The sequence below is a fragment of the Podarcis liolepis genome, assembly GCF_965112155.1.
Source record: "Podarcis liolepis genome assembly, chromosome: 2".
NCBI lineage: Eukaryota > Metazoa > Chordata > Lepidosauria > Squamata > Lacertidae > Podarcis > Podarcis liolepis.
The window spans coordinates 108,443,270-108,468,987 of NC_139555.1; the positions used below are offsets into that span (position 1 = coordinate 108,443,270).

The 25,718-nt window shown below is 44.0% G+C and overlaps 2 long non-coding RNA genes across 2 annotated transcripts in view; both read right to left on the reverse strand.

Annotated features, from left to right (window-relative positions):
• The window catches only part of LOC310702042, a 111,956-nt gene extending 104,761 nt beyond the window's left edge, over positions 1 to 7,195 (reverse strand). The window contains exons 1-3 of the long non-coding RNA XR_014523153.1: positions 6,991 to 7,195; positions 6,164 to 6,271; positions 5,027 to 5,845 (exon numbers count right to left, since the gene is read on the reverse strand). This is a non-coding gene — a long non-coding RNA (uncharacterized lncRNA). The remainder of the gene's footprint in view (positions 1 to 5,026; positions 5,846 to 6,163; positions 6,272 to 6,990) is intronic.
• A 4,379-nt stretch (positions 7,196 to 11,574) lies between these two features.
• On the reverse strand, positions 11,575 to 25,019 carry LOC310702156. The gene is made up of 3 exons (XR_014523304.1): positions 24,851 to 25,019; positions 23,961 to 24,068; positions 11,575 to 12,626 (listed from the first exon to the last, which is right to left on the reverse strand). It is a non-coding gene; the product is annotated as an uncharacterized lncRNA (long non-coding RNA).
• Between the last annotated feature and the right edge of the window lie 699 nt (positions 25,020 to 25,718).

Consider the following 25,718-nt stretch of genomic DNA (forward strand, 5'->3'; position numbering starts at 1 on the left):
CAGTTTAACAATTTATCAGTTGATCTGTGTGGTAATGTATCAATTTACCACCATCAGCTGAAGGGCAGGTTTTGCTACCACTGTTCCCAAGTGCAGTGATTGCCTTTCCTCTGATTGGAATGAATGACGACTCTTCACTTGCAGGGGAGTAGGTCAAGTGTTGCAGTTGAGAGAACTATGGGCAGAAGCTGAAATCTGTTCTCTGACTTTTGACTACTATACCCAGGATGCCCAACCCACCTGCCCCTAGTTAGATAACCCAATCTCGCTATAGATGGAAAAATCTGGTAATAACTAGTAGCAACTGGTCAGCTTCTGAAAAACAACGGTTGATTGGCTTGAGGAACCAGGTTCGACATAGCCATTATATAAAGCCAATAGGAACCTTATTAGCATCTCAGGGCACCTGATCCTTTTTTTAAAAAAAATAATATTCATTAATAATTTCAGAATTACAGAAATAAAAAACAAAAAATAAAAAACAACACTACAATGCATAAAAAGAAGAAAAAAAACACAAAACATAAAAACCAATACAACAATACAACAACAACAAAAAACAAAATAAAAAGGAAAACAAACAAACACAAATCCCATATTACATATCTTTCCCCATATTCTGTTATTCAAATTACCTTAATTTATTTAACGGTATCTTACCATAAAATACCTTAAAGCTTAAAACTTAATACTCACTTGTACATAACTCCTGATATCATTTCTACTAGAGTCATATAGTTTCATTCCAACATTTTCCCTAATATTCATTAATTTTAGGCTAGTTCCCTAAATAAAAAAATTTCTTTATAAATTTTCTTCCAATCTTCATCCAACGTCTCTTCTTCCTGGTATTGGGTCATGTCAGTCCTTACTGTCCATTCCATCTAGTCCATCAACCTGGAAGTCTTATGTCCGAGGCCCTTAAGTCTCTTCCATGTCCCTTCTGCAGATCTTCTTGTTATTGTTTATACTTGCACTTTTCCATGTCTTTTGTTGGTCTCTTTCTTAATTTCTTTCCTTTCTCATTGAGGAGTAGGTCTCTGGGGGGTTCCAACCCAAAATTATCTCCGTCTCCCTTCATCAAACCAGCCCATTCCCCACAGTCCCACTCCCCACAGTCATCAATATAATCCAAAAAATGTTTACGAGCATATTTTGAAGTCTCTCCAAAATTAAGAGCCTCCTCAGCTCCAGACTCCCCCTGGCCCACTCCAACTTCAATCTTCAAAAACAGCGGCTTATGCTCCTGCGGGGCCTTGGGCCTCTCCATTTGTATTATTTGAGGTGCAACCGCAGCCTCCTCCATTATCTTCTGCACTTGCCCAATCAATACAGGTTCCTGAGTTGGACCCTGGATGGTTTCTGTATCACTATTCACTATTTGTCCACAGTTATTGGCCACAACAGTCATCAAATCCATTTTCTCATTCATCAAATCCATCTTCTCATGCATCTGTTCCAACAAAGCATTTGTCTTGCATAAAGCAAGCACCAAAACTTCCTTCCAGCTCATATTTAGTCAAGGTCAAAAGGACTAATCCCACGATCTTAATCTCACAGCTGTGGATTCCTCAAGTAGACTGCAGCAACAATTTAGCAAGCTCCCTCTAGAGGAGACAATTTCTATTTGTATCCATCTTTTTAAGGCAAGTCCAACAAAGGAAAATTACTTTCATTTTTCAGATATTTTGTTTCTTTAGAATGCAAAAGGCGACATTGGAATCAGTTTTTTTCTCTTCTTTAGCTATCTGTCAAAGTATTCCATTCACAGTCAATGAACCTCTCCAACAATTTCTGTCTCTGACACCCCGTTCCCAGGTTAGAGACGGTGGAAACTTATCTTTCTTCACTCGCTCTCCTGCAGGCGTTACACAAAGCCCCCCCCCCTTTTCTCCTGCTTCCAAGGGGGTTTCAGTAGTTATAAATGAAGGAAATTTAGACTTTTTAAACGACTTTCCAGGCTTTAGCTTACAAGGTTTCTGCTTCAGTCTGTATACAAAAAGCGGAAGGCGAACTTCCTGTTTTGAACCTGTAATAAATGTAGGGGTTGCTCGTGCGCAAGTTGGTGCCACTCCTGGCTAGGTTGCCTTGTTAAACCTTTTCTGTCTGGACAGCCCTGCACTTCGTGGCTGTTCAGTCGCTAGCAGAATCCGTCAGTGGGCGTTTCTTAAACCTTTTCCAGCATAAAAGTTGTTTGACTCCAAGTCTCCTCCTACTCTCCTTGCGTGGAAGTCTTCTGCACAGGGAGGGCGTGGGTAGCGGAGGACCCGTGCTCTCTTCGCTGATCTCCGGCGAGGAGTCCTGGAGCACCCTCGCCGATTCCCCCATCTGCCCTCCTTTATCCCTGGTGTTACGCTGATTTCTTTCCCCAGCTGGTGAGCCGCCTCTCCCCCTGCTGGGCCCTTCTCCAGCATCACTCGAGAGCCTAACCTCCGCCTCCGGCTCCGATGTCAGTTCCCTGACAGAACCTTCCCACTTCGATGTCAAATTAAGATATTTCTTGATCCAATTTTCCGTTTCTACTCACGGGTACTTGTTTTAAATCCAATTGTCCACAGGGAAATGTCAGCGCTCTCCGGCGATGGCTGTGCGGCTTAACTCCGTGAAAGTAGCAGTCAGTTCGCACCACCCCGCTTCACTCCGGAATCCCAAAAAGGGGTTCCCCATGAGTAGGGGGGGCGCTCCTGGTGCCCTGCTGAACCCCACGTTCTCAGGCTTCCTCCACCTGGGATTTCTAGCAGGTCCCCACCTTCGCTGCGGCAGGAAGACCCAGTTTCCACGGAGCCCGTTCCTCCAGTCGGAGGAACTCCGCCATTCGCCGATGGCGCTAACCCGGAAGTCCTTTCAGGGCACCTGACCCTGATGGGGTTGGTGGGTACCAGAAGCCTCTGGCAACATGCTGGGGTGTCTGAGGAACAACAATCATGTGGGGAGTGTAGGTACCACTCCGACAGGAAGGTAAACAGCGTTTCCATGTGCTGCTCTGGTTTTGGTGTTCTGTTGCACCAGAAGTGGCTTAGTCGTGCTGGCCACATGACCCAGAAAAACTATGGACAAACGCCGGCTCCCTCGGCCTGTAAAGCAAGATGTGCGCCACAACCCCAGATTCGTCTGCGACTGGACTTAACTGTCAGGGATCCTTTACCTTTACCTTTACTATTATTTAAGGCTAGGAGGAACCTTCTTGGCTTCTTCTCTCATGCCGGTAAGCTTGAACGGTGCAGCGCTCAACTCGGCTTTCAGGCCAAGGGAGCCGGCGTTTGTCCCCAGACAGCTTTCCGGGTCATGTGGCCTGCATGACTAAACTGCTTCTGGTGCAACAGGACACCGTGACAGAAACTGGAGCGCATGGAAGCGCTGTTTACCTGCCTGCTACAGCGGAAACTATTTTTCTACTTGCACTGGTGTGCTTTCGAATTGCTAGGTTGGCAGGAGCTGGGACAGAGCAACAGGAGCTCAACCTATTGGCAAACCCAAGAGGCTCCATGGTTTAGACCACAGCACCACCGCATGAAGCCTCTGTGAATATGCTTGGGTGGCCCTGAAGAGGAACAGGGATGCGGGTAGTAATTCCTTAAGATGTTAGGTGCATAATGTACTGATTTTTCAGACAAATCGAAATGGGCTATACAGAATGTCCCAGGCTTCTATGAGCACCTGATGCCAGAGTAGAGTTTCCCTCAGCCAATAAGGGCCTAGGGGCATATTTCCCCAGAACTAATGTGAATCCCACTTGTGCCACAATAGTACATTTTTGCTGTTCCCAGTGGTCCCAAAAAAATAAGGAATAATAAAATACTTGCTTCTTAAAATTGTTAAATCACTTTATCTTGCCCAGGGAAATCCAAATCTTGGTAAGTGTTCTTTAGGCTTAGGTGAATTTGTAGTGGGCTGATTGACTAACAGTAGTATCAACTAGTCCACATCTTACCCACTTCTCCTCAAAACTATCACTGAGGACTTTGTTTGTTTTCCATACTCTGTGCATTGGTATAGAGACAATTAAGACCATTAGTAATTCCCTCCAGCTGCTTCCTTCTTTTGCTTGCTTGCCCTTTAGTAGGTTTCTCAGTTTCCTGTGCATCCATGAAGCACCAGCACCCAACACCAGTTGTACTTTCTCATTAAAATTCCCTCAGTCTTGAGGAAAGGAAAAGATAAGGTACAGTGATTTATTTTGTGTTTGAGTTACAATAATTACACAGGAACCAAAATAGAATACAGACTGCAACTTGATTTTTAAACTTTATTGAAAGGAAGCATGATGGTTGCTGCGGTCAAGAAGCAGGTTTTTGTCTGTGTTTGCATACATTTGGACACCATTTTGAAGCCAGATGACAGACTGGAAGCAAAACAGAATACAGACCACAAGTTCACTTACAAACTTTATTGAAAGAAAGTATTGAAGCATCCAATAAAACAATATCACAAGGTATTATTCTTACGTTATTCTGTATGCAAAACTAGCAGTAATTTTAACTATTATTATTGAACTCTATCGTGACTGGCCACCTAGAACTCCCACCAGTCCAAACTACTTAAAAGCTTTGCTACGTTCCACTTGCATTGCAATGTTCAGGAAGGACAACAGAGAACAAACTCTCTCTGCCCAAGAAGCCTTGGAGGAGCAGGGTTCCATGAGCTCCAGGAAGAGAGGAATTGAGAATCTGATGGACAGGGTCCAGGAGAAGCTCCAGCTCCTTACCTGACCATCCTGGCCGTGAGTATGGGATGGGATGCTCTAACAAGGCAATTAAGGGCTGGCCAATCAGGACTGCTCCCAGAGTTAGGTTGCATGCTGTTCTGCAAAATGTAAAATCACAGCCTAGGAATGGGATTTGTTGCTTTCCTGTGCATGTTTAGAGATCACAGAGCTTTGAGTGCAAGATTGAGAGCAATGAGGGAGGATATTGGTGTGAAAAGAGGTTTTTCAAAAATTGGTGCCCTAATCGGTTGGGGAAGATGCTTCTGCTCCAGAGCATGGAAGCACCACCCAAGTTTGTACTTGTATTTGCTTTCAATGAACCTTGTCGCCATCCCTAGCACAGGTTAGTATATTTGATAACATCTTCTGTGATTTGCCAAGTTCAAGCAGGGATGGCGAGTAAAAAAGAGACATGTCTATCAAATCTCCAAGGAACGTCCCACCCCACCCCACCCCAATACCCAAGTCAATTATGCACTTTTGCATGGGGAACTTACTTTTCAAACTATCAGACAGTGAAGGAGTGCATAAATGAGTGAGCACAAATGAGTGGTCCTCCTCTCAGGAGCAGGAAGGAGAAATGAAGTTGTGAACTGAATGAGTGTTTGATTAACAAGTATGGATAGCCAAAGTGGGGGGTTTCCTGTGCTCATGGAGGCTTCCCAATGCACTTAGGGTGCTGGAAAATCATCAGTCTAAGATATATGGCAGCCCTCTGCAAATACAGAAGACTCCCCAGGTCACACAGTCAGCCACCATTTTGTGGAGGACGATGAGGCTGTTGGGTGTGGAACATCCCCTGAATGTGATTTTTGGACGTGGCATCAGAATATTTGTGTGGGGCTTTTGTCTGTCATTTGACTTGAATCCATTGAAAGGAAAGGATATGAAATCTTCTAATATTACGTCTCTCAAAGGAGAAAGAGAAGGAGAACGATTTGTTACCCACCCTTTTACCATGAGGTTTCTGGATAGGGGTAAACAACTTAAGAATAGAATAGTAAGATCAGTCAAAACATAAGTCAGTATGGCAGCATGCTACTGTCTTTTTCACTTTCCCTGGCATCACTTTTCCACAGAATTCTTTCCAACTGTCAGCACCACATTCTTTGACATAATTAATCACTTCACCGCTTTGACCTGGCGAGAGAAAGAGAAATACTTATGTTGATATTAACTAGTGAATGAAGAGAATTTTACTGAATTAGTCCATAGTCTGTATCAAGAGATACTCCACATCAAAGTAAATTACATTTTAGACATCATTTTAAAATGTGCACTTAAACAGAATTTTGAATTTATGCTGCTAAAACTACTAAAATGTCAACATTAAAATAAAATAAAGTTAAAACTTATGAAAGATACATGTCCTTTAAAAAAAAAACAACCGACCCTTAAATCTCAGGTCGTCCTAGTCCCAGCATAGAAAAAGGAAGGATGTCGACAAGAAATACTTACCATAAGTCTCTACCATAATACAGAATGGTCCCTCACATGTCTTCCCCTTCGGTTCGCATGGCTTGCCAGGACTAAGTGACTTGCATTTTCTGCAGTTCACAGCATCTGCTGTAAGAGACAGCATTTCATTTGGGTAGGAACCAACCAATATTCAATGCCCTAAACCACCAAAATCCTGCTGGCACACATAGCTGTCAGAATCGATCCCAGAACAGCAATAGAATAATGCTTCCCCCTTGGAAAGTGAGACTAAATTTGCATTTCTGTGTATAGATTAAGAGATGGAAATTGTATGCAAATTTGTGGCAAGCTCCTGTACCCTGAGACTAGCAACTCCTTCCACCTAGACAACTAGATGCTCTTTTCCAAAGATGGCATGATCTGTCCTGCAGCTTGCTATGCTCATGCTTTGATCAGGAGCCAGGAGAAAGGCATGTTCCTCCCTCTGGTAAAAGGGAGGCTGAACTCTACCCTGAAATTGGCTCAAAGGTACAGAATTCCACCTTGAGAACTGGCTTTAACCTAGAAGTTGCTGAATTACAACTTATCACTAAACTGAAAACTATGTATAGACCTCGTCTTAATAGAGATATTGGATTCCTGTCTCATTACATATGCTAATCATATGCATACTATCCCTTGCTTTTTCCTGCAGGACTACTTGCAGTCAGTTGTCAACAGGTTTACCAAACCCATTGAGTCAATCACCCACCTCCTACTACCCTCCTGAGAAAAACCCCTCCCCACCCTCCCACTATATGTAAGGGTCAGGTGACTTCTGTTTCAGTGTACCTATTCAGGGACTGGTGGGTGGGGACCATACTTACCTCCAGTCCTGAAGCAAAGCAGAAGACAGAACGTAAGTAGCCAGACCTGAACCAAACGTTGGCCGCGGTTCTCAAGAAACAAGCTCTGCCCCATCGGAAAACCTTCTTGTATGAAGCCCTTTTGCTTTCGAAGGCTGACAGCTGAGAGACTACGGGATGGCAGGGAAGATTGGTATTAGTTGCTCAAGCTCTGGTCGGGAACACGCTGCTCAGTTTGAGGAGCCAGGTTCAAGATATCCATTATATACGGCTGGGAGGAACCCTCTTGGCTCCTCGCCTCATCCTGGTGGCCTTAAAAGGTCCAAGAAGCCTCTGGCAACATCCTTGGGTCCCTCGGATGGGCAGCGGAGAGTGAAGGCGACGGTTGTCTTGGGCCCTTCCAGGCATAAAGTGCTGATTGTTAGGACAAATCCAAATGGACTGAGGGATCAGCTGAATGGTGTACAGAATGTCCCGGACCTCAGTAGATGCCTGATGCTATCTCACGAGGGTTTTCTGTCCAGCTCCAGGTTTCAATTGTAATAGTACAATGTGCCGAGCAGGCAACTCTCAACCAGCCTGCAGATTAACAACAACAACAACAACAACAACAACACTTTATTGTTATTTATATCTCACCATCTGGCTGGGCTTCCCCAGCCACTCTGGGCGGCTTCCAACAAAATATTAAAATACAGAAATGCATCAAACATTAAAAGCTTCCCTAAAGAGGGCTGCCTTCATATGTCTTCTAAAAGTCTGGTAGTTGTTGTTCTCTTTGACATCTGGTGGGAGGGCGTTCCCTGTAACTTGGCTTCTCGCAGTGAGGGAACCACCAGAAGGCCCTTGGCACTGGACCTCAGTGTCTGGGCAGAACAATGGGGGTGGAGATGCTCCTTCAGATATACTGGAACGAGGCCGTTTAGGGCTTTAAAGGTCAGCACCAACACTTTGAATTGTGCTTGGAAACATACTGGGAGCCAATGCAGGTCTTTCAAGACCGGTGTTATGTGGTCTCAGTGGCCGCTCCCAGTCACCAGTCTAGCTGCTGCATTCTGGCTTAGTTGTAGTTTCTGGGTCACCTTAAAAGGTAGCCCCACGTAGAGCACATTGCAGTAGTCCAAGCGAGAGATAACCAGACCATGCACCACTCTGGCGAGGCAGTCTGCGGGCAGGTAGGGTCTCAGCTTGCGTACCAGATGGAGCTGATAAACAGCTGCCATGGACACAGAATTGACCTGCGCCTCCATGGACAGCTGTGAGTACAAAATGACTCCCAGGCTGCGCACCTGGTCCTTCAGGGACACAGTTACCCCATTCAGGACCAGGGAATCCCCCACACCTGCCCGCCTCCTGTCCCCCCAAAACAGTACTTCTGTCTTGTCAGGATTCAACCTCAATCCATTAGCCGCCATCCATCCTGCAACCGCCTCCAGACACACAGGATGTTCACCGTCTTCACTGGTTCTGATTTGAAAGAGAGGTAGAGCTGGGTATCACCCACATATTGATGGACAAACCCACAGCCCAAAGCCCCTGATGATCTCTCCCAGCGGCTGCATGTAGATGTTGAAAAGCATGGGGGAGAGGACAGAACCCTGAGGCACCCCACAAGTGAGAGCCTAGGGGTCTGAACCCTCATTCCCCACCACCACTTTCTGAAAACGGCCCAGGAGGAAGGAGTGGAACCACTGTATGACGGTGCCTCCAGCTCCCAGCCCATCTAGACAGTCCAGAAGGATATTATGGTCAATGTATCAAACGCCACTGAGAGATCCAGCAGAACTAGGAAACAGCTCTCATCTTTGTCCCTAGCCCACCGGAGATCATCGACCAGTGCGACCAAGGCAGTTTCAGTCCCATGATGAGGCCTGAATCCTGACTGGAAGGAATCCGAATGGTCTGCTGCTTCTTCTGCCCGGAGTTGTTCAGCAACCACTCGCTCAATCACCTTGCCCAATAATGGAAGATTTGAGACTGAGCGATTGTTGGCCATATTGGCTGCATCTAAAGCTGTTTTATTTTTGAAGTGGTTTGATAGCCGCCTCTTTTAGCGGGTCTGGGAAGGCTCACTCACAGAGAGAAGCATTCACCACCCTGCGAAGCCCATCGCCCAGCCCTTCCCAGCTAGCTTTGATTAGCCAGGATAGACCAGGATCAAGGAGGCAGGTGGTTGGTTTCACTTGTCCAAGCAGCCAGTCCACATCCTCGGGGGTAACAGATTGGAATTGATCCCATGCAAATTGACTAGACAGGACTCTAGCACTCTCCTCCCCTGGCCCTGCTCCTATGGTGGAGTCTAACTCTTCCTGAATCTGAGGGACTTTATCTGCAAAAAACTTTGCAAAATCATTGCAGGAGATCATGTGGCCTGTACTGGGTCCTGATGAAACAGAATGGGTGACTGCTGGCCAGCCCATATTCCCGAATCGTTGTGTTAGCAGCTTTCATTTGTACAGCGTAATGAATAGTATGCACAGCCATGTGTTTCTGCCAGTCTTCCATGAGTTATATATAAGTGATCCTGTAATTTGGCATGTATCTCCGACCTTGCTCAAAGACCTGGGACACTGTAATTGCCATTCCTGCCATCCCCCTTCATCCCCCTTCATGGAAGTTTATGGCTCTACAGTGTTGGCCATAAATCTCAGTGGAGCAAGCTATCAATGTGGCAAGGTATCTATTTAACATGTTTACCTGGCGGAGGGGGGTTTTGTGTGTATGGGTGTTATGTACTGAGTTGAACAGGATCCAAAATGCAGCAGTCTGATTGGTCCTAGAACAATAGGATTCAGAATGCAGCAGTCTGATTGGTCCTAGAACAATGCAGCAGTATGATTGATCGACAGGAGCCACCCAATCCAGCTCCAGATAGAAGGGAATCCACAACCTGATTGGCCTACAGGAGAATTCCGGAATTAGACAATCACGTGCAGCCCATTGTGTAAATAATGTATGTAAAGCAGATACTTTGAGGGGACTTCCATTCCCCCCTCACCACTATGAGGTGAATAAAGAACATGAAATCCACTCTAAACTCTGAGTATATTTCAATGTGTTACTCTTAGTATTAACTAATGAGACCTATAATGGAAGGAGTGTGTTTGCATGGCAAAACCATGGGATTCCACAGCACCATCTGGTGGCAAGATGTTATTGTTAGGATATTTCCATTCCACCTTAAAAGGGAGCAGGCTTTGTAAGTTACAGAGTCTGCGCATGTCCTGTTCACAGGATGTTTATGTATGCTGTTCCTTTCGATTTCTGCAGTCGGTCAGAGACGCTGACTAAGAATGGTCATGTTTTTTCTTTGTTCTATTCAACGCTAAATAAAGTCTGTAAATTATGCTCTTCTGCGGTGCAAGCTTTCTGGCTGTGTTTTCTGCTGATAAACAGTGTACACAAGCCCCGGAATGCAGCCAACCTATTTCTGTGGCTTCGTGTCGCTAACTGCTGGATCTGCCTGTCTACGGGAGATCGATGGATGTCCGGCAGCCGGCTTGGGGCCATGATGGACAATATCTCCCTGGCAGTTTCCCAACAGTTATAAAGTATATGAAGCATTTTTTCTTTACTAATGTAGCTGAACCCCAAGTTTCAACTGGATTCCCAAACTACGCTCTTTCTGTTCCCCTCAACGTCCAATAATGTATTTCAGTGTAGAAAGAGTCCTGAATACTTTTCTGGTTAATCCGTTCTCTACAATCTTTGCAAAGGGTTTGCTGTGCTGAGACGGTCGCACCCATTTGTCCCTTGGCAGAAAAAGAAACAGGCAATAAATAGCAGTAGTAGCTTAACTTATGGTAAGGAAGATGTTGCTCATGTTTGAAGAATCAGGTTCAATGCAGCCATTGTATACGGCCGGGGGCATCTCATCTCACCAGATCCTGGTGGGTTTGGAAAATGCATGAGGCTTTCGGCAATATGCTGGGGTATCTCTGCAATGCAAGGGTGATGAGGGCAGTGGTTCTCTTTGGCTATTTGGTTTACTGGTATACTGATTGTTAGCCAAAATCCTAATGGGCGGAGGGACCAATGTTGAACACAGTGTCCTAGACCTCCATGCCCACCTGATACAGTGGTACCTTGGGTTACATACGCTTCAGGTTACATACGCTTCAGGTTACAGACTCCACTAACCCAGAAATAGTGCTTCAGGTTAAGAACTTTGCTTCAGGATGAGAACAGAAATTGTGCTCCGGCGGTGCGGCAGCAGCAGGAGGCCCCTTAGCTAAAGTGGTGCTTCAGGTTAAGAACAGTTTCAGGTTAAGTACGGACCTCCGGAATGAATTAAGTACTTCACCTGAGGTACCACTGTACTATCTTATGTGAAAAGAATGCCTGTTCCTTCCAATTCACAAGACACTTATTATATGAGGCTGGGAGGAACCTTCTTGATTTTTGCCTGTGTTTGCATACATTTGGACACCATTTTGAAGCCAGATGACAGACTGGAAGCAAAATATAGACCACAAGTTCACTTGCAAACTTTATTGAAAGTAACCATTGAAGCATCTGAGAAAACAATATTACAAGGTATTGCTCTCACGTTATTCCTGCATGCAAAAGTAGCAATCGTTTTAACTATTATTATCGAACTCCGTCGTGATTGGCCACCTAGAACTCCCACCAGTCCACACTACTTAAAAGCTTTGCTATGTTCCAGTTACATTGCAATGTTCAGGAAAGAGAAAAGAGAACATTTGAACTCTCCAACCAAGGAGGGGTTGGGAAGAACAGAGGGGTTCCATGAGCTCCAGGAAAAGATGAATTGAGAATCTGATGGACAGGACGCAGGAGAGTCCAAATAGAAGTGGTTCCAGACTCCCCCCAACCATCTTGACTGACTGTGTGGAATGAGATGTTCTAAGAACGTGGTTAAGAGCTGATAAATCATCAGGGTCCTGTCAGAATTAGGGCAGATGCCTGTTATGCCAAATGTACGATCCCTCTCTAGGAATGAGACTCATGATCATTCAGAGTTTGCAGAGAATCATGAGACTCAGACAGAGGGCAGACCAAGATAGAAAACTGTCCTATGACTTGAGGCAGATGGTTTTTCTCACGAGCAGGCAGAGACCATCCAAGTTCGCCCTCTTGTTTAATGAATCTCATCACTATCCCAAAAACAAGCGAATGTTTTGGATAAAATTTTCTGTGATTTGCCCAGTTCTAGCAAGGGAGGGGAACTCTGGTCTCTGGGCATAAGGAAGCATTCTGGTCTTCCCCATTTGGCACAAGAGGCTATTTCAGAAGACCCCCACCCCAGCCCACATCCACCCTACGCCTGACTTCATATGAGGTCAGGTGTGGGGAAGGTAAGAGTAGACAGTGTAAAGCACTGCTTGGTAGGTGTCTATGAACTCATCAAGGAACATCCCATCCCACCCTCTTGCTGCAGTTAATTGCACACTTTTGTGGGGAGAAGTTACAGTGAAGGAATGCATAAATGAGTGGACACAAATGGGTGGTCCTCTTCTCTGGAACAGGAAAGAGGAGCCATTTAGGAACAGAATAGTAAAATCAGTCAAAACATAAGTCAGTTTGACAGCACGACATTCTCAGTTTCGTTGCATCTGATGGTTTCATTCCACATGCCCCTATCATATGATCTGGGCCACATTCTTTGATGGTTTTCACCAATTCACCTTTATCAACTGGAGAGAGATAGAGAAGTATCTTTGTTGAGATTAACCAGTCAATGAAGATAATTTTATTGTATTAGTCCAAAATCCATACCAAAAGAGAGGACAAAGGTTACTCCTCTTCCAACTATACTTTACATTTTGAACTCAATCTTGAAAAGTATACTTAAAACAGACATTTGAATTCATTTTGCTAAAGCTACTTAAGTGTCAACATTAAAATAAAAGTAGGTTAAAGCATATGCAAAATATATGTCTAAATAAAACAAACCCTTAAATCTCAGTTACAGATAGGTAGCCGTGTTGGCCTGCCATAGTCAAAATAAAAAAATTCCTTCCAGTAGCACCTTAAAGACCAACTAAGTTAGTTCTTGGTATGAGCTTTCATGTGCATGCACATTTCTTCAGATACCTTAAATCTCAGAAATTCCACCATTGTTGTCAAGGATAAATCCCAAATATTTTCCCTTCAGACTGAAAAATAGGCCACTTTCCAAGTGACATGCCAGTTCCTTGATGCAGAAATCTTACTTTTCCTGTCCCTCTCCAACATTTCATCTTCTTAAGCAAGGTCCCTCTATGTAATGTGGCTTAATATCAGAATATAGCTGGCATTCAAGCCTTTAATGAGGTAACTCTTCCATTACTGCTGGAAGACTATTGCACAGTCTGCCTTGCAGTGATATGTCCATGAATCTCCCCAGCTTCACAACTGAATCCATGTGTTCAAAATGGAGTTGGGGGGAAAGCTCTCTAATGCTCCATTTTCATTGGAAATGCTTGGTCTTTTTCGTATTGCTGCTGAGACTTTGCACCTGCCAACCAATGCACTCTCATGTGACAATACGCTATGCATCATGCACCTTACACCACTGGCAAAGTGGTGCGGCTCCCCCCCAGGAAGCAGCCCGGAAGCGCGGGGCAATGGCGCACTGCCTGCCCACCGCTCCCAAGCCTTCCCCAAGCCACCAGAAAGAAGGTGGAAGGCCGCCAGCAAAGCGGTGTGGCTCCCCCCAGGAAGCAGCCTGAGTATTGTCTTTTTTCTCTCCCCCCCTTCAATTTGTGGGTGCGGCTTATATTCATGCCAATGCGGTACTCCCTAGAGAAACTTTGGGCTCTTCCATTTATTGAGCATTCATCCTGACTAACTCAAGGTTAGATGATCAATGTGGAGGCCATGTATGTTTTGCGACATCATGAATCTCCAATAAAAGGGTCAGCAAGACATTACAATATAGAAGTTGTTCCATTTTCTTGAAGTTTATTGCTCTACTATTTAGGAAATATGCCCGTTTGTTGTTTAGTCGTTTAGTCGTGTCCGACTCTTCGTGACCCCATGGACCAGAGCATGCCAGGCACTCCTGTCTTCCACTGCCTCCCGCAGTTTGGTCAGACTCGTGTTTGTAGCTTCGAGAACACCGTCCAACCATCTCCTCCTCAGTCGTCCCCTTCTCCTTGTGCCCTCCATCTTTCCCAACATCAGGGTCTTTTCCAGGGAGTCTTCTCTTCTCATGAGGTGGCCAAAGTACTGGAGCCTCAGCTTCACGATCTGTCCTTCCAGGGAGCACTCAGGGCTGATTTCCTTAAGAATGGAAGCGTTTGATTTTCTTGCAGTCCATGGGACTCTCAAGAGTCTCCTCCAGCACCATAATTCAAAAGCATCAATTCTTCGGCGATCAGCCTTCTTTATAGTCCAGCTCTCACTTCCATACATCACTACCAGGAAAACCATGGCTTTCACTATATGGACCTTTGTTGGCAAGGTGATGTCTCTGCTTTTTAAGATGCTGTCTAGGTTTGCCATCGCCTTTCTCCCAAGGAGCAGGCGTCTTTTAATTTCGTGACTGCTGTCACCATCTGCAGTGATCATGGAGCCCAAGAAAGTAAAATCTCTCACTGCCTCCATTTCTTCCCCTTCTATTTGCCAGGAGGTGATGGGACCAGTGGCCATGATCTTCGTTTTTTTGATGTTGAGCTTCAGACCATATTTTGCGCTCTCCTCTTTCACCCTCATTAAAAGGTTCTTTAATTCCTCCTCACTTTCTGCCATCAAGGTTGTGTCATCTGCATATCTGAGGTCGTTGATACTTCTTCCGGCGTTCTTAATTCCGGCTTGGGATTCATCCAGCCCAGCCTTTCGCATGATGAATTCTGCATATAAGTTAAATAAGCAGGGAGACAATACACAGCCTTGTCGTACTCCTTTCCCAATTTTGAACCAATTAGTTGTTCCATATCCAGTTCTAACTGTAGTTTCTTGTCCCACATAGAGATTTCTCAGGAGACAGATGAGGTGATCAGGCACTCCCATTTCTTTAAGAAGCTGCCATAGTTTGCTGTGGTTGACACAGTCAAAGGCTTTTGCATAGTCAATGAAGCAGAAGTAGATGTCTTTCTGGAACTCTCTAGCTTTCTCCATAATCCAGCGCATGTTTGCAATTTGGTCTCTGGTTCCTCTACCCCTTCGAAATCCAGCTTGCACTTCTGGGAGTTCTCGGTCCACATACTGCTTAAGCCTGCCTTGTAGAATTTTAAGCATAACCTTGCTAGCGTGTGAAATGAGTGCAATTGTGCGGTAGTTGGAGCATTCTTTGGCACTGCCCTTCTTTGGGATTGGGATCTAGACTGGTCTTCTCCAATCCTCTGGCCACTGCTGAGTTTCCCAAATTTGCTACATATTGAGTGCAGCACCTTAACAGCATCATCGTTTAAAATTTTAAATAGTTCAGCTGGAATATTATCACTTCCACTGGCCTTGTTATTAGCAGTGCTTTCTAAGGCCCATTTGACTTCACTCTCCGGGATGTCTGGCTCATAGAATCATAGAATCATAGAATCATAGAGTTGGAAGAGACCACAAAGGCCATCGAGTCCAACCCCCTGCCAAGCAGGAAACACCATCAGAGCACTCCTGACATATGGTTGTCAAGCCTCTGCTTAAAGACCTCCAAAGAAGAAGACTCCACCACACTCCTTGGCAGCAAATTCCACTGTCGAACAGCTCTTACTCAAGGTCAGCAAACCACACTACCTGGGGTGTATGAGACATCCATATCTTTCTGGTATAGTTCCTCTGTGTATTCTTGCCACCCCTTCTTGATGTCTTCTGCTTCTGTTAGGTCCTTTCCACTTTTGCCTTTTATTATGGTAATCTTTGTACGAAATGTTCCTTTCATATCTCCAATTTTCTTGAACAGATCTCAGGTTTTTCCCATTCTATTGTTTTCCTCTGTTTCTTTGCATTGCTCGTTTAAGAAGGCCTTCTTGTCTCTCCTTGCTATTTTTTGGAAATCTGCATTCAATTTCCTGTATCTTTCACTATCTCTCTCACATTTTGCTTGCCTTCTCTCCCCTGCTATTTGTAAGGCCTCGTTGGACAGCCACTTTGCTTTCTTGCATTTCCTTTTTGTTGGGATGGTTTTCGTTGCTGCCTCCTGTATAATGTTACGAGCCTCCATCCATAGTTCTTCAGGCACTCTGTCCACCAAATCTAAATCCTTAAACCTGTTCCTCACATCCACTGTGTATTCATAAGGGATTTGACTTACATTGTATCTTACCGGCAGAGTGGTTTTTCCTACTTTCTTCAGTTTAAGCTTGAATTTTGCTATAAGAAGCTGATGATCTGAGCCACAGTCAGCTCCAGGTCTTGTTTTTGCTGACTGTATAGGGCTTCTCCATCTTTGGCTGCAGAGAATATAATCAATCTGATTTCGATGCTGCCCATCTGGTGATGTCCATGTGTAGAGTCGTCTCTTGTGTTGTTGGAAAAGCGTGTTTGTGATGACCAGCTTGTTCTCTTGGCAGAACTCTATTAGCCTTTGCCCTACTTCATTTTGAACTCCAAGGCCAAACTTGCCAGTTGTTCCTTTTACAGTGGTGCCTCGCAAGACAAAAAGAATCTGTTCTGTGATTCTCTTCGTCTAGCGGTTTTTTCGTCTTGCGAAGCAAGCCCATTGACGGATTAGCGGATTAGCGCTATTAGCGGCTTTTAGCGGCTTATCTGCTGATCGGATCAGCTGATAAGCGTCTTAGCGGCTTAGAAAAAGGGGGGGAAGGAAAAAAACCCCGCAGGAACTCGCAAAGCATTGTCGTCTTGCGAAGCAAGCCCATAGGAAATTCGTTTTGCGAAGCACCTCCAAAATGGAAAACCCTTTCGTCTAGTGGGTTTTCTGTCTTGCGAGGCATTCGTCTTGCGGGGCACCACTGTATCTCTTGACTCCCTACTTTAGCATTCCAATCCCCTATAATGAGAAGAACATCCTTCTTTGGTGTCATTTCTATAAGGTGTTGTAAGTCTTCATAGAATTGGTCAATTTCAGTTTCTTCAGCACCAGTGGTTGGTGCATAAACTTGGATTACTATTAATTATGCCCATTTTCTCTATATAGAGGGCATGTCATTTTGTGGCTTCCTTTGCTGCTGCTCCCTTTTATTCCAAGAGGCAATGAGCTTGGCAAGGACCCCATCATTTCACAAAGTGTTTGACCCATCTGATCATTCAGTTGTTGCTGTCTCCAGGAAGCTGTGCTGCTGATACTATGCCACAGAATATTTACAAAAAAGGAAAGCTTAAAAAAAGGAACAAGTAAGGGAATGCATGGGCATCTGCTGTGGCCAAAAGGGGAACAAAGAAGTATCCAGTGAATGAAGATAATTTTATTGTATTAGTCCAATAATACAACATGAATGATAAGGGTGGAGATGCTCCTTCAGGTATACTGGACCAAGGCCATTTAGGGCTTTAAAGGTCAGCACCAACACTTTGAATTGTGCTTGGAAACGTACTGGGAGCCAATGTAGGTCTTTCAGGACCAGTGTTATGCGGTTTCGGTGGCCACTCCCAGTCACTCGTCTGGCTGCCTCATTCTGGATTAGTTGTAGTTTCCGGGTCACCTTTAAAGGTAGCCCCACATAGAGCGCATTGCAAGTCCAAGCGGGAGATAAGCAGAGCATGCACCACTCTGGCGAGGCAGTCCATGGGCAGGTAGGGTCTCAGCCTGCGTACCAGATGGAGCTGGTAGACAGACACAGAATTGACCTGTGCCTCCATGGACAGCTGTGACTCCAAAATGACTCCCATACTGCACACCTGGTCCTTCAGGCGCACACTTACCCCATTCAGGACCAGGAGTCCTCCACACCCTTCCACCTCCTGTCCCTCCAAAACAGTACTTCTGTCTTGTCAGGATTCAGCCTCAATCTGTTAGCCACCATCTATTTTTTTTTTAAAAGATTTTTATTGGTTTTACAGATTTTTAAGAAAAACAAACAAACACTAAAAATGACAAACATACACGTATAGTTTCAAACATATTTTCATAAACCTCTTTTCTTGGACTTCCCCATACCCCCCCTCTCTGCATCCCAATGTCCATAGTTCAACTAGCAACTCCCAATTGTTACTTTCCAATCTCAATCATCTTAGTCCTCTTTTATAGTCTAACCTTATATCCCTGTACCCCTTTGTCTCTGAAAAACCACGACATTTTAGCATTCATTAAGTTTATAGTAGTCCTTAAGGTAGCTTTTAAATTTTCTCCATTCTTCTTCCACCGTCTCTTTTCGTTGATCACGGATTCTGCCTGTCATCTCGGCCAGTGTCATATAGTCCATCACTTTCATCTGCCATTCTTCCAAAGTGGGTAAATCTTGTGTCTTCCAATACTTTGCAATGAGTATTCTTGCTGCTGTTGTGGCATACATGAAAAAAGCTCTATCTTTCTTTGTCACCAATTGGCCGACAATGCCCAAGAGAAAGGCCTCTGGTTTTTTAGGAAAGGTACATTTAAGTACCTTTTTCATTTCATTATAGATCGTTTCCCAGAAGGCCTTAATCTTCGGGCATGTCCACCAAAGGTGATAAAAGGTACCTTCAGTCTCTTTACACTTCCAACATTTGTTATCGGGCAAATGATAGATTTTTGCCAGCTTGACTGGGGTCATGTACCACCTGTATACCATTTTCATAATGTTTTCCTTTAAGGCATTACATGCCGTAAATTTTATACCGGTGTTCCATAACCATTCCCAGTCAGCTGACATAATGTTATGTCCAACATCCTGAGCCCACTTAATCATAGCCGATTTAACTGTTTCATCCTGTGTGTTCCATTTCAACAACAAATTGTACATTCTAGATAAATTCTTAGTATTGGGTTCTAACAGTTCGGTTTCTAATTTTGATTTTTCCACCTGGAAACCGACTTTCCTGTCCTGTTTAAAAAATTCCATTATTTGACGATATTGGAACCAATTTTCTACTTTATGCTTCAATTTCTCCTGACTTTGTAGTTTGAACTTATCTCCATCCTGTTCTAAGATTTCCCAATACTTCGGCCATCCGACCTCCATATTGAGTTTCTTCACTGCTTTAGCCTCCACTGGTGACACCCATCTAGGGGTTTTGTTTTCCAATAGATCTTTATATCTTATCCAAACATTAATCAATGCTTTTCTGACAATGTGATTTTTAAAGGCACTGTTAACCTTATCATACCAAAGATATGCATGCCAACCAAAAGCATTATTGAAACCTTCCAGATCCAAAATGTCCGTGTTCTCGAGGAGCATCCATTCTCTGAGCCAGCAAAAAGCTGCTGCCTCATAGTACAATTTCAGGTCCGGCAGGGCAAAACCCCCTCTTTCTTTAGCATCTGTCAATATTTTAAATTTAATTCGGGGCTTTTTGCCCTGCCAGACAAATTTCGAAATGTCTTTGTGCCACCTCTTGAAACATTCCATCTTGTCAATAATCTGCAAGGTCTGAAACAGAAATAACATTCTAGGCAATACATTCATTTTGATTACTGCAATTCGGCCTAACATTGACAGTTTCAAATTTGACCATATTTCTAAATCTTTTTTGATTTCTGACCAACATTTTTCATAATTGTCCTTATACAAATTCTGATTCTTAGATGTTAAATAAACCCCTAGGTACTTAACCTTCTTGACCACAGTCAAACCTGTTTCCTCTTGAAATTTCTCCTTTTCCATATCTGTTAGGTTTTTCCCTAAAACTTTGGTTTTTTGCTTGTTCAACTTAAATCCAGCTACCTGGCCAAACTGTTGTATTATTTCTAATACCTTTTTCGTACTAGTGTTTGGCTCTTGCAAAGTCAATACTAGGTCATCTGCGAACGCTCTTAACTTATAATGTTTAGCTCCGACCTGCACACCTTTGACCTGCTGGTCATTTCTTATCATGTTCAGCAACACCTCCAGAACTGAAATAAAAAGTAATGGGGAAATCGGGCACCCCTGTCGTGTTCCTTTTCCTATCTTAAGTTCCTCAGTCACAACATTGTTTACAATCAATTTAGCTTTTTGTTCAGAATATATTGCAGCCATACCATTCTCAAAACCCCGGCCTACCCCCATCCCATGAAGATTCTTCTTCATAAAGCTCCAAGAAATATTGTCAAAGGCTTTCTCCGCATCCACAAAGATCAATACTGCTTTAGTGTTTATATTCACCTCTAGCTTTTCCAGAATGTCTATTACATTCCTTACATTGTCTGCCAGGTGTCTTTTAGGGAGAAAGCCTGCTTGGTCCTTATGAATCTTCTCCATCAAAACTCTTTTAAATCTTTTTGCCAAAATGTCTGCAAAAATTTTGTAATCCACATTAAGGAGTGATATTGGGCGGTAGTTCTTGAGTTGGGTCTTTTCAGTCTCTGACTTTGGTATGAGTGAAATATATGCCTCTTTCCACGATTCAGGCGCCCTTTTTCCCTCAAGGATCTCATTGCAAACTTCTTTTAGTGGTTGAGTCAACCATTCCTTCAGCGATTTGTAGTATCTAGAAGTCAGTCCATCCGGTCCCGGAGATTTGCCCAATTGCATATTCTGAATGGCAGCCTCTATCTCTTGTTCTGAGATTCTCTGGTTTAAGTCCATCTTACTTTGATGAGAGATGTTTTGTAGTCCATATTTTCCCAGGAATTTGTCTATATCTTCTTCATTTTGCGGGCCTTGAGTGTAGAGTTTTTTGAAATAACTTAAAAAGCAATTTCTGATTTCATTGGGTTTAGATATATTCTTTCCATCCACCTCAAGGCTTGTAACTGTATTTAGTTTCTGCCTTTTCTTCATTTGCCATGCCAAAAGTTTACCACATTTGTTTGCTGATTCAAAGGTCTTTTGCTTCATTTGCCTTATCTTCCATTCAATCTCTTGGTTCATCAATTCCATATATTGTGTTTGATATAGCTTGATCTCTCTTAAAATGTCTTGAGACTTTGGTTTTGTTCTTAATTTCCTCTCTCCTTCCTTTATCATTTCCAAAATCTTCTCTTTTTTCTCATTTTGTTTTTTCCTCTTTATTGAATTTTGTTGAATCAAAAATCCTCTCATAACCGCTTTGCTTGCATCCCAGATCACTCTTTTCTCCACGTCGGTCCTCAAATTTATTTCAAAATAGTCTTTTAGAGTCTTTTGGGCCTTCGTGAGAATCTCCTTATCACGAAAGAGGGTGTCATTCATTCTCCATCTAAATTGACCAGTTATTGTAAGTTTCATCTCCATCTTCACGGCGTTATGGTCGGAGCAAGTTTTTGGGCAGATTTCCACTTTCTTAATCTTTGGAGCCATTCCACTAGTAACCCAGATTTGATCGATTCTGGTCCAGGTCATCATTGCTTGGGAGAAAAAGGTTCCCTCTCTCTCCAGAGGGTTCCTTGTTCTCCAAATGTCTATCAAGTCCATGTTTTCAGTCATTTCGAAAAAAGTCTTAGGGAGTCTCCCTTCTTTGGTGACTGTTAGTCTTTGTGCCTTGTCCATATTAGTGGAGACCACGCCATTCATGTCTCCCATGATTATCATATTGTAATCCAGATAATCCATCAACGTTTCATGAAGTCTCTTGAAGAAGTCGGATTTGCCTTCATTTGGTGCATAAATTCCAACAACTAAAAATTTTTCTCCTTGTACTTGTATCTCCACAGCCAGATATCTCCCTTGTTCATCTTTGAATATCATTTTTGGAGCCCATTTCTCTTTCACATATATTACAACTCCTCTCTTCTTAACTTTGTCGGATGAAATAAATTCTTGTCCTAACCTTTTGTTTGTAAGTAATCTCCTATGGGCTCTGGTTATATGAGTTTCTTGTAAGCATATCAAGTCCAGTTGTTCTCTATTTAATACATGAAATACTTGTCTTCTCTTCAAAGGCCCATTGAGCCCATTACAATTCCAACTAAGGAATTGCAGCGCCATCTTGCTATTTTTCTAAGGCTCCTCCAACAGCTCCCAGTTGTTGCTCTTCTTCTGATGGTGGTAGTTTTTGTCCAAACGAGAGATTCAGGATGTCCAACGCTCTCCTCTGTTCTGCGAGTACGTCCACAGTCCCCTTCTGTAGATCCTCCTGGTGTCTTGCCAAAAATTTGTCTTTATCTTGAATTGTCTTTATTTTCACCTTGTTTGCCTTGTAATCAAATGACAGCCCTTGTGGGAATTCCCACCTGAAGCGGATAGAGTTTTTCTTTAATAAGAGGGCTAAGTCCTTATAAAAGTTTCTTAAGTCCAGAATGTATTTTGGGATGTCTTTGAAGATCTGTACAGCTGAGTTTCCAATTTGCAAGGCCTTTTCAAAATGTAGTCCCAATATTTTGTCTCTTTCCTCCTTGGATCTGAGTGTGATCAAACAGTCTCTCGGGGTCTTTCTGTTTTGCTTTTTGCCCAATCTAAAGGCAGTCGTAATTTTGAGTTCGTCTTCCTGGAGGTCCCAACAGTCCACAAACTCCCGTGTCAAGTATTCCACAAGGTTGTCTCCTTCATTCTCCGGAATCAGTCTTATTTTTAAATTTCTCTCTTTCCTCTGTAACTCCCACAAGGCCAAAGTTGCATCATGCTCATAGACCTTCTTAGCGATCGGCTCTAATTTCTCCTGTGTCTCTCCCGCAGTAGCTTTGGCGTCTTCGGCAATTTGGCGCGTAGTGGCGTTTTCCTCCACCAATTTATTTATAGATTCTGTATTCTGATTTAATCTTGCTGAAATTTCTGTTAGTTTTAGTGTATTCTCTGAAGTCTGTTTTGTCAGAGACTCCAGAGTTTGGTTTATCTTGAGCAGGGCATCTGTCACAGCTTCCATAGAGACGGCTGCTCCTTTGTCTTGTCCTGTTGTTCCTGTTGATCCAACTGTTGCGCCTGAGATTGAGCCTCTTTTCTTTACCTGTAGCTGCTGCAGCTGTTGTTGTTGTTGCTTGGTTTTGGCTCTTGTGACTATCTCTTCTTGTGCGCCACTCATGTCAAGGTCAGTTCCCACGGGATTTATTCTCCCTTGGAAAATTCCACTGTCTTAGGCCGTGCCGGGCCTCACTTTGTCCTCTAGAGGGAGCAAATCAAAATGGCCATAGAACAAAGTTTCCAAGTATAGAAACAAAGGAGACTGTCCAGAATGTAAAAAGGGAGGTTAACACAGTCAAAGTCAGTATTACTAAAAACTTGTTACTTCAGATTGCCACAGTTTGCCACAGTTGCCCAATTTATGCTACTTCTTCTTATATTGTCCAGTAGTCAGGCACTGTGGAAACTTTGTATCAAGGTATCACTTCACAGGGAAAAGTCAGTTCAATGTGGTACAAAGGCAGACCGTTTCGTTTTCAAATAGATGAGACAGCAGAGGTTTTTTTACTTCCAACAGATCATGCAGTTATTGTTCAAATTCACCTCCCCTCTGCCCTGCTAGCTAGAGGGGAGATCAAAGGGTCTAAATGTCCGGTTAAGCTGATCAAAGAGCAGGTTTAAACGGATGCAGGTTTAAAGCTCCGTTGCTTTCACTTTCATGCAGTCGGGGGGAGGCAGACTTCCTTTGTTTAGATCTCCCCCGTTTTTAGCCCAATTTTTAAAATTTAAAGGGTCCCGATTATATTTCAGCTCTTACTCACGGGGATTCCGTCCAAATTTTCTTTTCAGGAAGGAATCGGCGCTCTCCGCTTATGGCGACGCGGCTTCACTTCGCAGGCTGGGTAGCGACTCTCAGCACCGCGCTCACTCCCGATGTCGATCCGTAGCCTTTAAAAAGGCTCTTTCACGGTACCGGGGGGCGCAAAGGTGCCCACCGAGTCTCCTTGTTCTCAGGCTTCAGCGCCTGGGATTTTAGGGGTCCCCCGCTTGCCGTAGCGGGTAAGACCCGAACTTGCGAAGCAGTCCTTCTCCGGAGCTCGGAGGTAGGACCGCCATTAAGCGCTGGCACCGACCGGAAGTCCCCTGTTAGCCACCATCTATCCTCCAACTGCCTCCAGACACTCACACAAGGACACAAGTATGGTACAAGGACTTTGTTTTCTACACTGAGGCCCACCATAAAAAGGAGGAACGTCGACAGGAGAGTCTCCTTACCTGAAAAGGTTTCTACCATCAGACAGAATGATGCCTCACATGTCACATCATTTGGTAGGCATGGCTCGCCAGGACCTTTTATGATGCATCTTCTGCATATCACAGCATCTGTTGTAAGAGACAGTATTTCATTGGTGGAAGGACCAATTGATATTCAATGCTCTAACCCACCAAAATCCTATCAGCACACATAGCTGTCAGCAGAGACCCCAGAACAGAAATGGTATAATCTTTTTTCCCTTGGACAGTTGGACAAAATTTGCATTTCTGTGTATATATTAAGAGATGTAAATTGTACGTAAATTTGTAGCACGCTCCTGTGGCCTGAGACTAGCAAAACCTTCCGCCTAGACAGCTGGACCTTCTTTCTTGAAGATGGTACACTCTGAATCGAAGCAATCGTCAGTCGGGTTTTCTGTGGATTGACGTTTGTTTGGATTCAGCCGAAAGTAGCGAGTTTTCCTGAAGAAAGTGGTGGGGGGAAATGGAAAACCCCTTGGCCCTTGCCTCAAAAGCACAGGGTGAGCAGCAGTGTGCATGAGTCCTAAATCTCTCCAACTATACACATGCAACAAGAGGTGGGTGATTTGATTCACTTCTACAAACATAGGGAACTGCCTTGTCTATTTTGCCCCATTATCAGGATACGCCACAATCTTCTCACTGAAACGTTCAACTGGAGATGGTAGGTAAGGGATTAACTTGGGGCTTTCTTCACGGAAGGCAAGAGCTCTAACACTGAAATATCACAACCCCACTAAAGGAGGCATATATTCCACTCTTGCCCCAAAGTACATTCCCTCTGGGTTGCTCATAGATTCAACCTATGTAGAAGAGTGGCTTATTCTTGCTTCACCTGTTCAGGGACAGGAAGTGGGGACCATACTTACCTCCAGTCCTGAGGCAAAGCAGGACACAGAATGTAAGTAGCCAGACCTGAAGCAGACGTGGCCTTTGATTACCAAGAAACAAGCTCTGCTCCATTGGAATGCCTTTTGTATGGAGTGACAGCTTTCAAAGCCTAGCAGCTGAGAAACCACAGGTTTTCAGGGCAGGCAGGAACACGCTGCTCACTTTCAGGAGCCGGGTTCAAGATATCCATTATATACGGCTGGGAGGAACCCTCTTGGCTTCTCACCTCATCCTGGTGGCATTGAAAGGTCCAAAGAGCCTCTGGCAAGATGCTTGGGTCACTCGGATGGGCAACAGAGAGTGAAGGCGATGGTTGTCTTGGGCCCTTTCAGGCATAAAGTGCTGATTGTTAGCCTAAATCCAGATGGGCTGAGGAATCAGCTGCATGCTGTACAGAATGTCGCGGACCACAGTGAATGCCTGATGCTATCTTACGAGGGTTTTCTGTTCTGCTCCAGGTTTCAGTTGTAATTGTACGATGTGCTGAGCAGGTAACTCTCAACCAGCCTGCAGATGAAACACAATGGGTGACTTCTGGCCAGCCCATATTCCCGAATCATTGTGTTAGCAGCTTTCTTTTGTATCTCACTGCGGCTCATAGTGCAGTGCAATGAATGATGTGCACAGCCATGTGTTTCTGTTCTCCATGAGTGATAAATAAGTGGTCCTTTGATATTGCATGTATCTTCAACTTTACTCAAAGATGTGGGACATGGAGAGACAGCAGTCTTGCAAGACAGACTCTCATTCCTGGCAATCCCATGAACAGATATTCTGGCCACCTTCATATTTCTTGGAGCCAAACTGCATCCAATAGGAGCTGATGCTTTTAATTGGGGAGAGGTG